A 10978-nucleotide genomic window follows, 5' to 3' on the forward strand; every position below is an offset into this window, starting at 1 on the left:
GCCAAGGTACGGGCCGGGAAGTCACCAGACAGAGGTTCTTATAGTAGCTAATTGGATAAGCGATAGCAGGGAAGTTGTTTTCTGGTCAAAGCAGTGTAGAGTTCTATTCGTACATGGGGTACCGTGACAAAAAGAAAAAAAAGAGAAAATAAAATAAGAGGAGACGTGCATGAGTAGAGCACATGAGGGGCCACAGGGGGCGAGCCGAGCACAAAGGCATTTGTGAGACCTGATCATAAATGAAAAATGTAGAGAAGAATAAGAGACCATTGTTCCAGAGACAGAACGCACGTAGAACTTACAAGGAAGCATGGAAGACCGCGGAGAAGGGGGAGAGAGAAGAGAAAATATGGGGCGAGTGGCACGAAAATGATTTCAAAGTTTGGGAAAAAGTGACAAATGGCTTGAAAAACCATCTCCCACTTTTCCTCCTGTATTCAGGACAATTTGTTTCCAAATTTAGTAAAAAGAGTGATGCGCGTTTATTTAGATATTTATGATTGACAAACGCCACGGTGATCATCCAAAAAATCATCCTGTTAAATATCGACAAAGTGTTGAACGTAACGTATTGACGAGCAAACATGGATACGCAAAATATAAGCAGGCAAAACGTCGACTTCGCCGACTCCCACGTCCAAAATGTCGACATGGTATAATAACAATAACGCAGAATATGAAAACTTTGAATGAAAATATCGACACGTTGAATATGGACAGGAACAAGATTACAAGCAACTAGACACAGAGATTTCCGTCCACGGTAGAAAGGAAGGCGTCTTTGGGCTTAAACAGACCATATGTGATGCAAACAAATTTGCAGATAGGGCTCAGATCAGCACATGTGTGCCTTTTCTGCGGTATATACTCACTTTTCTCAGTGGCAATATAATGAAACCTCAAAATACCTAGTTTTATCAAGAATATTTACCTTTGTCCCGAATTGGCATGTCACCCACCGATATCAGAAACTTAAGCTCATCATCAGCGTGTCCGCCTGGTGCACGCAAATATGCTTTGTTTTTACTTTCCCCTTGTCGGTTTGTGATGAAATGATTTGGAGGAGGTAGGGGAGTCAAAGTGCATTGGTGACCATCCCACCTCTAAATAGAAAAACGGTAAAACGCTTTCGTCAGGCAAAGGTTAAAACGTCAATCAATGCTCAAGGTAGCCAAGATTGTCACTTTCACCGCTCAAGCAAAATCATTGTTGTTGCTTTGGCACGGCGTTCTCAGGGACCTGGCGCTGTGCCCTGAGAGCCCCGGCATGACATTCGCAGAGACCTGGAATTCTGCCCCGAGCCCTGACGCGTGATTGATCGTGGTTAAGTGCCGCTATATGTAATAAATAATGACAATTATTGGCACCTTAAGCCTCACCGACAGCTTGGGTCATTTCGAGACGAACGCCTTTCTTAGTGTCGCATGGGATGCAGTGATGGCGTGGCAGGGGCCCCGACCCAAGACTGACAGGTCCAGAGTCCAGCGCCCTAACTACTATACGCAACGGTCTGCCGGCTCCAAGGAAACTGATGAACTGCTGGACAACTGTTGGAAAACTTTGGCTAGTTCCCTTTTTTCAACACAAAATCGGTTTACCTTGGTTGTGGAACCTCGATCTGTCATAATTCAGAAAATGACAAAAATTTCGACCAAAGATATCGTGAAACGTACAATGTATGTGATCTACACCTTGAAAATAGCAGTCTTCGACGAACGGACCCACGACGGGCATACTTGGTACCAGCCACCGCGTCTGATGCCCCCCCCCCCCCGCCCCCAGCTCGTGCGGGCGGTGTGGCGGCGCGTAGCGGGCCTGATCCGGCCAGTGGTGCGGCCGGCTGGCGCGGAGCAGGTGCAGGCTTGGAGAGCGCGCGGCCGGTCAGCTCCAGACACGGCACGGACGACAGGCGGCGCTCACCAGACAGAAGAAGCGTGTTCCCGGGACCGGACGGTCAGCGTGCTGGCGCACAGCAGCTCAGTCAACCGCTGCTCAAACGGCAGCAAGGGTCTGGTCAGTTTCGGAGCGGATTTCTAGCAGCGTTGCCAGAAGCCGTCAAAGTCGCAGAGATAAACTCCGTCGGGTGTCCTTGGGGAGCTTCAGTCCGACGTCACGGACATCATCGCTGAGAAAGCTCACTGGACGCATTGACGAACTTCGCTGGTAACACCACTGAAGAACCCCAGTAGGAACATCACTGCCGGACGTCACCGGTGACACCGCTGCCGGGCATCACTACACATTCCTGCAGCCGCGCAAGAGGAAGTCATCCCGCCCGAAGCCACGCCGAGCAGCAGGATCAGGGTTTTTTAGTCTGAAGTTACCCAGAAGTGTTCCGGCATCAGCTTGCATGGCATGTCGCGACGACATGAACCTGCATTCCAGACCCCGCGTCACCAGAAAGGTTGGTTAGAATTACAAATGTCGTGCAGTTCCCGCTAAAACAACCTTTCGTGCCATTCAGTGATAATTTGTGTGCAGTAGAGTCTTTGACTACTTCACTACGTACGTAAAAATTCTGAGGCCTTTATTGCAGCATCGCGCTCTTTCATTTTTTTCTCAAATATGTCCTCTTTATGCAAACGATGCATCACTTTTTTCTGAAGATTGCCCAAAACGTATCACGCAACACCTGCAGTCCGTTGAGGGAAAGTAGCTTCAGATGCTGGTCTAAAGGGGAAAGGTGGGGGAGTGAGAGTGGGAGAAGTTTGAGGGGCAGTGAATTCAAAATACGAGCGGGGAATGCGTGCACGCACGGACAGCTAGAGAAAGTAGGTCAAGGTCATCGTGCGTCCGAAGAATCATCTTATTCCATACGCATCTATTGCTCTACATGTACTCTGATCCTGCCGGTCGGCTTGACCCTATTTGGGCAGCGGGCTAAAGCACCAGCCTGTACAGCCCCGTGCAGACATCATTCGCATGCACAGGGTCACAAAGGCTGCAGCCGTGTACTGATATTCAGTAATGCGAACGGCTGCCGGCTGCTGGCCATACCGGGAGCCGCCTCGGAGCGCGGCGGCGGGCGGCGGGCCGGTCGTCATGCCCGCTCACGGTCGGCTGCTGAGAGGGTCGCCGTCACCGTCAGTCGCCGCCCGTCCTCCTGGCGGGCCCCGCGCGCCTCCAGCACCAGCGTGCGAGCGGCTGGCGGTCACAGCGAGTGGCTTCCGCCAGCTGATAGCCTTGTGTTTCCTCGACAGTCAGGCTCGACGGGGGCCGTGTTTACCTGGTAGCTTTGCCCACCTGGTGACCACCATTACTGGGCGGTTTAACCACCTGGTTAAAGCTCATCCGGTACTGGTCACCTTGTAACCGTAATTTCCTGGTAACTTTATCACTTGGGAGCCGTGTTCATATGGTGACTGCTCACCTGGTGACCGGGCCCACCTGGTGACACTGTTGATCTGCTGGCTTTATCACTTGGTGACGGTTTATCTGGTGATTCGTTACCAGGTGACAGTGTTCAATTGGTCACTGTCCACCTGGTGACAGTGTTTAACAACTGACTGTTCACCTGGTCGCTTTATCACCGGTGACGATGTTCACTTGGTAACTCCTCATCTTGTGTTCATGTTCGCATGATGGCGCTGCCCATTTGCTGGATGTCGAATATATCCACCTTTCGCTAAAGGCGTCGGCATCAGCCATTCAGTAGGAACCGGTGCGGCTCTGATCCGGCTGGCCACCCAGCAGGACTCCGTACCCATCTGATCCAGCTGTTCATCCGGCAGGACTCCGTGTCCCTCCGATCCAGCTGTTCACCCAGCAGGACCCCGTGTCCCTCCGATCCAGCTGGTCACCCGGCAGGACCCCGTACCCCTCTGATCCAGCGGGTCACCCGGCAGAACCCTGCACCCCTCTGATCCAGCTGGTCATCCAGCAGGACCATGTACCCCTCCGATCCAGCTGGTCACCCGGCAGGTCCCCGTGTCCCTCCACGTCATGGACCCGCTCCACATTCTACGAAGTGTGCTGGTCGGGCCGCTGCCAGCGGTTCTTGTTTGCGAGCCGAGCCGAGCGGAGCCGAGCCAGGCCGGGCGCTGTGTGGTCGGCGGCGCCCGGACAAATAAGGAGGTGCACCGTCATCCTCCGACACAGCGACGTATTTGGCGCGGCCGGGGCAAATGCGCCCGCCGAGGAAGACTGATGACCGGTGTCGCCACACCGAGCATTCAGTCCTCTGACCGGCGGATTGAGATAGGAATCCATTCCGTGGGGTCGCGTGCGCGTCACGACAATTAGGCCAATGAGACCGATGACCTGTTCATGTAAGGCTCACGTTTTTGATATGCTCCTTGTCGGGCGAGCAAGTGTTCCAACCGAGGACGGTGAATAAGGGAGAGGGGTGGCTGCCCTGCCCTCCTCCCACCCCCCCCCCCCCCCCAACTCCGAGCAGCATTTAACTGTAACCCTATGCCAGTGCATGAAAAAAACTAAATAAAAATCACTTGCCCCTCATCTTCACAGATGTTCCGTCACTGCTGGCCCTAGGTTTTTTACGCAATGGTTGTGTAGATTTTGTGAGATCGTTGCGGATTGCTCATATGTGCATCGGGTGGATGAGGCTCAGTCCATCCCGTAGCATTCGGATGGACCAGGGAACAACGGATTGGCCAGCCAACATAAATATGGATGAACAAATATTGGTTGTGCTTGAACGCTGTTGCGTCTTGAATGAGATGAGTTAACGCGAGCTGGGTTTAACATCGAGTCCAGCATGAGCAAATACTAAATCAGTATCGTTAATGCACTCTGATTAGCTGTACGTGGGAGCCCCTAAACTTCTGCTCACTGAATAGCGTGCGGTTGGATCAAACAACCTGGTTTACATCGACATTGTAGGCTTTGACCCGTGCTTAAAGCCGCCAGCGCACGTGCAGACCCTGGCGCCCAGGACGTGGGCGAACATTAAACGGCCGGTCTGAACGGCGCCTGTGGCTGCCGCCCTCAGCTGTCGCCACCGAACCCTGTGTCAAGGCGTGTCTCCCCCGGCCATTCGCGTCGACCAGCGATCGGACTGTTTTGCTTCCGCCCTGCAGCGGCCAAGACTGCAACCCGACCGACCCCGGAGCACTCCCCCCCCCCCCCCCCCCTCCACCTCAGCCGCGCGTTTGACCGTCGGCACTGCGCGGCACGCGGCGAATCGCGGTCAGACGCGGCAGAAACGCGGCAGTCAGCTGGCGCGGCAGTCAGCTGGCCGCGCGACCCTCGCGAGCCACACGGCCGTCGCAAACGATTTTAGTCTGGCTGGGATCTCTCGGAACCTACGACTAAGGGCCCGAAGGGTGCAAAAAACCGGCCGGAGGTCCCCTTTAGGGGCCCCGGCCCGCAGGGCCGGACACTCCATTGACAGCCAGAGGGCCCTGCGTGCTCATCAAGAGCCCACTGAGTCGATGAGGGCCCATATTTCGGTCAGACACCTCCAGTAGCGCACGGTCAGCCCCGTGTCGGAATGGGCCTAAGGGCCGATTTCACAAGTAGGGACAAAGCAGGAGCCAGCGATTTCCATTGTTCGGGCCCCCACAGCGCCTTGCAGGGGACCTGTGTTGTCAAGGGGCACCGACCTATACCGACCACCGACCACCGAGCACCGACCCGTCTGAGCCATTGAGACCCATTTCCCAAGCGGGAACGAGGCTGGGGCTTGCGATGTGCGATGTTTGGGTCCCTAAGTGTTAGTTAGGGAGTGCGGTGCCAAGCAGGGGTCCTGTAGCGGCAAGTGGCTCCAAGTCGGAGCGGTGTTTGAGGGGGCCCGGCGAGTGGCCAAAGTGTCTCGAGACCAAAGATCAAGGGCCCGATGGAATGGCTAAATGCTCCGAAAGGCTGGCCGTTGGTCACATCAAGGGCCTTTGCCCAAAGCGCCGTGATCTCAAGTGTCAGTAAGATCTATCTCACACCGCACGTGTCGGAATGGCATGATTCCAATGATGTGACTGTCATGTAACCTTACTTCCTGCTACCACGGCTGCATTGCGTACTGCGCACTGCGCCCCTCTGGTGCCATTTTGCCGTCGCGGTACACTCTCGATACCTTATCCTGTGCACTCCAAGGCTTCTCCGGGCTTGATTGTGTGTGTGTGTGTGTGTGTGTGTGTGTGTGTGTGTGTGTGTGTGTGTGTGTGTGTGTGTGTGTGTGTGTGTGTGTGTGCGTGTGCGTGTGCGTGTGCGTGTGCGTGTGCGTGTGCGTGTGCGTGTGCGTGTGCGTGTGCGTGTGCGTGTGCGTGTGCGTGTGCGTGTGCGTGTGTGTGTGTGTGTGTGTGTGTGGTGTGTGTGTGTGTGTGTGTGTGTGTGTGTGTGTGTGTGTGTGTGTGTGTGTGTGTGTGTGTGTGTGTGTGTGTGTGTGTGTGTGTGTGTGTGTGTGTGTGTGTGTGTGTGTTGTGTGTGTGTGTGTGTGTGTGTGTGTGTGTGTGTGTGTGTGTGTGTGTGTGTGTGTGTGTGGTGTGTGTGTGTGTGTGTGTGTGTGTGTTGTGTGTGTGTGTGTGTGTGTGTGTGTGTGTGTGTGTGTGTGTGTGTGTGTGTGTGTGTGTGTGTGTGCCGTGCTGGGCCCCGATAGCACGGGGCCAGAGTGGCGCTTTGCGGCGTCGTCACTTGTTCTCGACCTGGGCAGCCAGCATACAACTTCGGAGTGATTATAGTTGGCCGGTGCATTTCACACTGTTGCCGGTACTTCACACTGCCGATAAGACCATTGGTGCGGCACTATCAACGGAAGGCGGCTGATACCGGGCCGTCAGGGCTCCGCGCCGTTCACCGCTTCGGTGCGGCTGAGGTGTGAATCACCTGCCGCGAGAACCGCTGTCAATAAGAGTCTGGCCCGTCCCCAGGCTCAGCTGGCTCGCGCGCTCTTCGACAACCCGTCCGAGTGTGCCGGGGAGCTGGAGTTCCGGCGGGGCGACCTGCTGACGGTGCTGCAGTCAGCGGCCGCGCCGCCGCCCGGCTGGCGGCTGTGCTCGCTCCGCGGCCAGCAGGTCAGCTGTGCCTTCCGACCCTGCCGTCTCTCCGTGTGGGGGTCACATGCTTTCGAAAGGGGCTCTATGGGTGCGTGCGTTACATGTCTGGGTAGTGCCGTGTCTTGTCATAATCGCAACGCGAGGTTTTTTTGCCTGGTAATTCACTCGGTGTTTTGTTCCTATGCGTGGCCACATTCTTATGCTCCATAGCCGCTTGTCCATCAATATCATGCTACAAACATAAACATAATGCATCTCGGGTATTCCAACGCGTTGGCCGGCATTTGTTGTGCGATGTTTATGTTTGTATTTTGTTTTTATCAGACCTCACTTGATTTGCAGGGTATCTGTCCCCGGAACCGTCTGCTCATGTTGACCGAAGCAACGGACGCAGACTTTCACAGCAACTCGCACCTGGTGCGAAGCGGTAGCCTTCGTCTCGCCAGCTCATCGCCCTCGGTACGCCCTGGATCGATATTTCATCTCTGGCGCTCAACTGGTGCAAGCTCACGTCCTTTGAAGACGGGCGAACATTGTGTCACTGCGAGTACAGCTCCTCACGTGGAGCTAAGCACTCTTCGGTTGGCAGCACTGTGTCCTACACCCGGAGTAATGGGACGCTCGGTCCTTGTGTACGGCTTGTACTGAAAATGTATGTTACGCCTGTGATTTGCCTTCCGCAGAGGCCATCTCCAAGATGGAGCATATCCAGTCTGCCCGGCCCACTCATGACTTGCCGAGATCACAGTCCCGGTGCGTTTACCCCGGCTGACACTGGCAGTTGCAAGGTTTGGTGGGACAGCTAGGAATGCCAAAACGACTATTGCATAATCCCGTGCCTCAATCTGTTAAGAATCAACGAAGGCCATGTGTCCAGTTTAGCATTCAGCGCATTAGCAGTGGCCACATGAGTGCACGGTACTATAAATGTCTCTGTGAGATATCGGCGACATTGCGCCAGCATCATCGGGTATTTTACGAGACGATGCCAATGCTCGGCGTACAAAAGCATTCTCGTTGGTGAGTAATGACCATTTGCTTGAAGGAAAACTGCCGAATGCCTGTGCTTCTCGTGCGAATATCTAACCCACTGTTTTATGGACCTCTGAAGGATGCTGTCTGTTTTCAGACGTGTACGACATCCCACCAAGCCCGCGACCCATCCATGCCGCGGCTGCCGGTCAGGACTACGACGTCCCGCGGTCCGGTCGGAACCACGCCGCTCCCTCCTCCCCCGACCGCAGCCAATCCGTGCGGAAGACCCGGGTCGCCGCCCCCGGGCTCCCCTCCGATCTCCTCTGGAGGTCGGCCCCAGTCTCCGCCGCTCCCGCCCCTCCTGACCACCCTCGCCGAGAAGCACCAGTCCGCTCCTCCTCTCTGGAGCGTGGCCAGCTAGCGGCGGCGCCGGACGAAAGACGGGAGCTGCCCGGCGCGCAGAGGTCGTGGCCACACGATGGCGCCGAGCAGACCTCACGGGGTCATAACCCGGCACGACCCACCGGGTGTGGCGCGGCAGATGTGTTCGGCGCGGCCGAATCTCAGAACCCGCTAAAGGCCTCTCCGCTTCAGCACGGGACGCCACTCTCGCAAGCTCGTCATGGCCCTGGCGCTCCGCAGGCAGCTTTGCGCACAGCCGGGATTGAAACAGCGAGAGGCTTATCCCGAGCCCCGCAGGCACCTGAACGCACAGCAACAATAGACCACTCTGTCGACTGGACAAGTGGCCAGATCAATGCCACCGGTGGCTTGAGCGTGCATGGCGCAATTCGCAACCGGTTATCATGTGTGCGATCGCCATCAGCACGGCAGCACTTCACCGAGAACGTCACCGGCTGGGAAACGGAGATTCCCACTCCGTCCGAGAGATGGCGGGGCGATCAGCCTGCTGTCGCTGCAAACGACTCTGCCTCACATCGGACCGGCAGTCTGCACAGTTCGGACTCCTCGCTGTCGTCCAGCGCCGGCGAGTGGAATGTTCTGCCGCTGGCGGTGGCTGCCTGCCGGGACACGCTGCACGCACTGGAGAGCGAGGTGCTAGCCGCTGTTAGCCGCCTGCTCGCAGGGGTACGCCGGCCGGGCTCGCCCGCGGCGACGGTGCTGACGCTGCAACTGGACGTGACGCGGCTGCGTGAGGCGCTGCTCGAGCTGGTGCAGTTCGCCGGCCGCGCGGCGGCTGGCGCAGATGACGTGGCCGTGTCGGAAGCGCTGGCACCGCTGCGCGAGACCTGGCGGCGCGCCGAGCGCGTGGCTGACACGCAGGAGGCGCTCGGCTGGAGGCCGGCCGCGTCGCACGGCCGCCACTCGGACACCGGGCTGGAGGAGCTGCTCGCCAGCGCCGTGGGGCTGCGCGCGGCCGTGCCACGGCTGGTCGCCGCCGTTCTGACCGTCCAAGCCGCGCCGCAGTGTCGGAGCTCCCTTCCTGACCGGAGACCAGCCGCCAAGGGGGGCACCCCCATCGGAGGGCGATGGACAGCGCTGATGGCCGACTACGACTTCGTCCTCGTCACTAAACGGCCAAACGCCAAGTATTTTGATGGCACTCAGGAGTTATTCAGCGACGAAGTCTACGCGGCAGGAAGGGATCCCAACACAAAGAGCTCGGCGCATTCCCACGAGGCCGAGGTCCTCAGCTTCTACAAGAGCCAGGCCAAAGTTCATCAGACTCACCTGCGTGAGGCGACCGATCGGCTGCTGGGGGCCATCCGGGCAGGACAGCCACCACTAGTGCTCGCCGCCCTCTGCAAGTTCGTCGTTCTGAGCTCACACAAGCTGGTGCACGTGGGGGACACCGTGCACAGATGTTTGGTGAGCCAGCCCGCGCGCGACGCAGTATTTAACGCTTCCGACCGCCTGTTTGGTGCCCTGCAGCGTACTGTGCAGGCGACCAAGATGGCGGCCCGGCGAACTGCAGGTTCTGACGCTTCTTGCAAGATGGCAGAGGAGTTGTCGAGCCTACTGAACTTTGCGGCGGACCTCGATAGGGCGTTATTTGATGTTGAGCTGCCACATCAGCCAACAGAGGCCTGGCGCGGCGGCGCGCTGAGGTAGGCGACAGAGATGTGCTGAACTTTGCAGTGCTGAAGTCGTAGTAGTAGTTGGCTCGTTCTGACCTAGTGATGCTTTATGAAGACGTTCCACATGTTGGGTAAATCACAGCAGCATCGACTGGCTTGCAGCATTCTGATTTGGGGGCTTGTATTTAGGCCCCTGGAATTAATCCTTCCGTTGAATACGCAGCGTTATCACACTGCCACAAACGTGCTCATTTCTTGAAGTAAACCGTCCCACATTAGCTTACATTACGGTATGCGCCATGCTCAACTTACCTAAATCGCCAAATCAAACAATAAATCGTGAAATTAAGTGTGAATTGCACGAAACAACGGCATGTATTCACATACAAACACGTACCCACATCGGATGGGTAAAACAGTGACAGAGCTGTCCACGTTTAGGTACATCACGTGCATTATTCACAAACCCCTCAGCGACACATGGCGGACATATTGCAGTACGTGGAAAAGACACCTACCCCAAAACCGACGTCACGAGCCCCACGTCAGCACCATAACCAAGGCAAGGCATGATACACATGAATAAATACATCATTATGCAGGCTCCGCATGGCGAGCCAAACAAAGCATGAATTGATATTAAAAGTCTCGCTCAACAAACCATGGATTGCTACGTAAGATAAGTTTGGTGTCGCCGGTGTGCCGATGCTCACTTCCATCTTGCAAAATAGGGGGGGGGGGGGGCACCCAACATAGCCATCATCAAACATACACAAAGGCAGCACGCAAGGTAGACACTTGAGTTAGGAAACCGTGCAACATGGGGAGGACTCACTGTAGGGCGACTGGTGAGCATTTTCGTTTACCATGGTTTCGGACTTATACAGAATGGACCAAGTGCGCACCTTGGTCAGGAGTTACAAACCGCGTTCAGATTTGCATTCGTGGCACACGCAGATAACCTCACAGCCATGCACGCTGGCAATCCAGATGGAGAAGACTCACAGCACACAA

This window comes from Pollicipes pollicipes, unplaced genomic scaffold (genome assembly GCF_011947565.3).
Source record: "Pollicipes pollicipes isolate AB1234 unplaced genomic scaffold, Ppol_2.1 Scaffold_4740;HRSCAF=5597_pilon_pilon_pilon, whole genome shotgun sequence".
Taxonomy (NCBI): domain Eukaryota; kingdom Metazoa; phylum Arthropoda; class Thecostraca; order Pollicipedomorpha; family Pollicipedidae; genus Pollicipes; species Pollicipes pollicipes.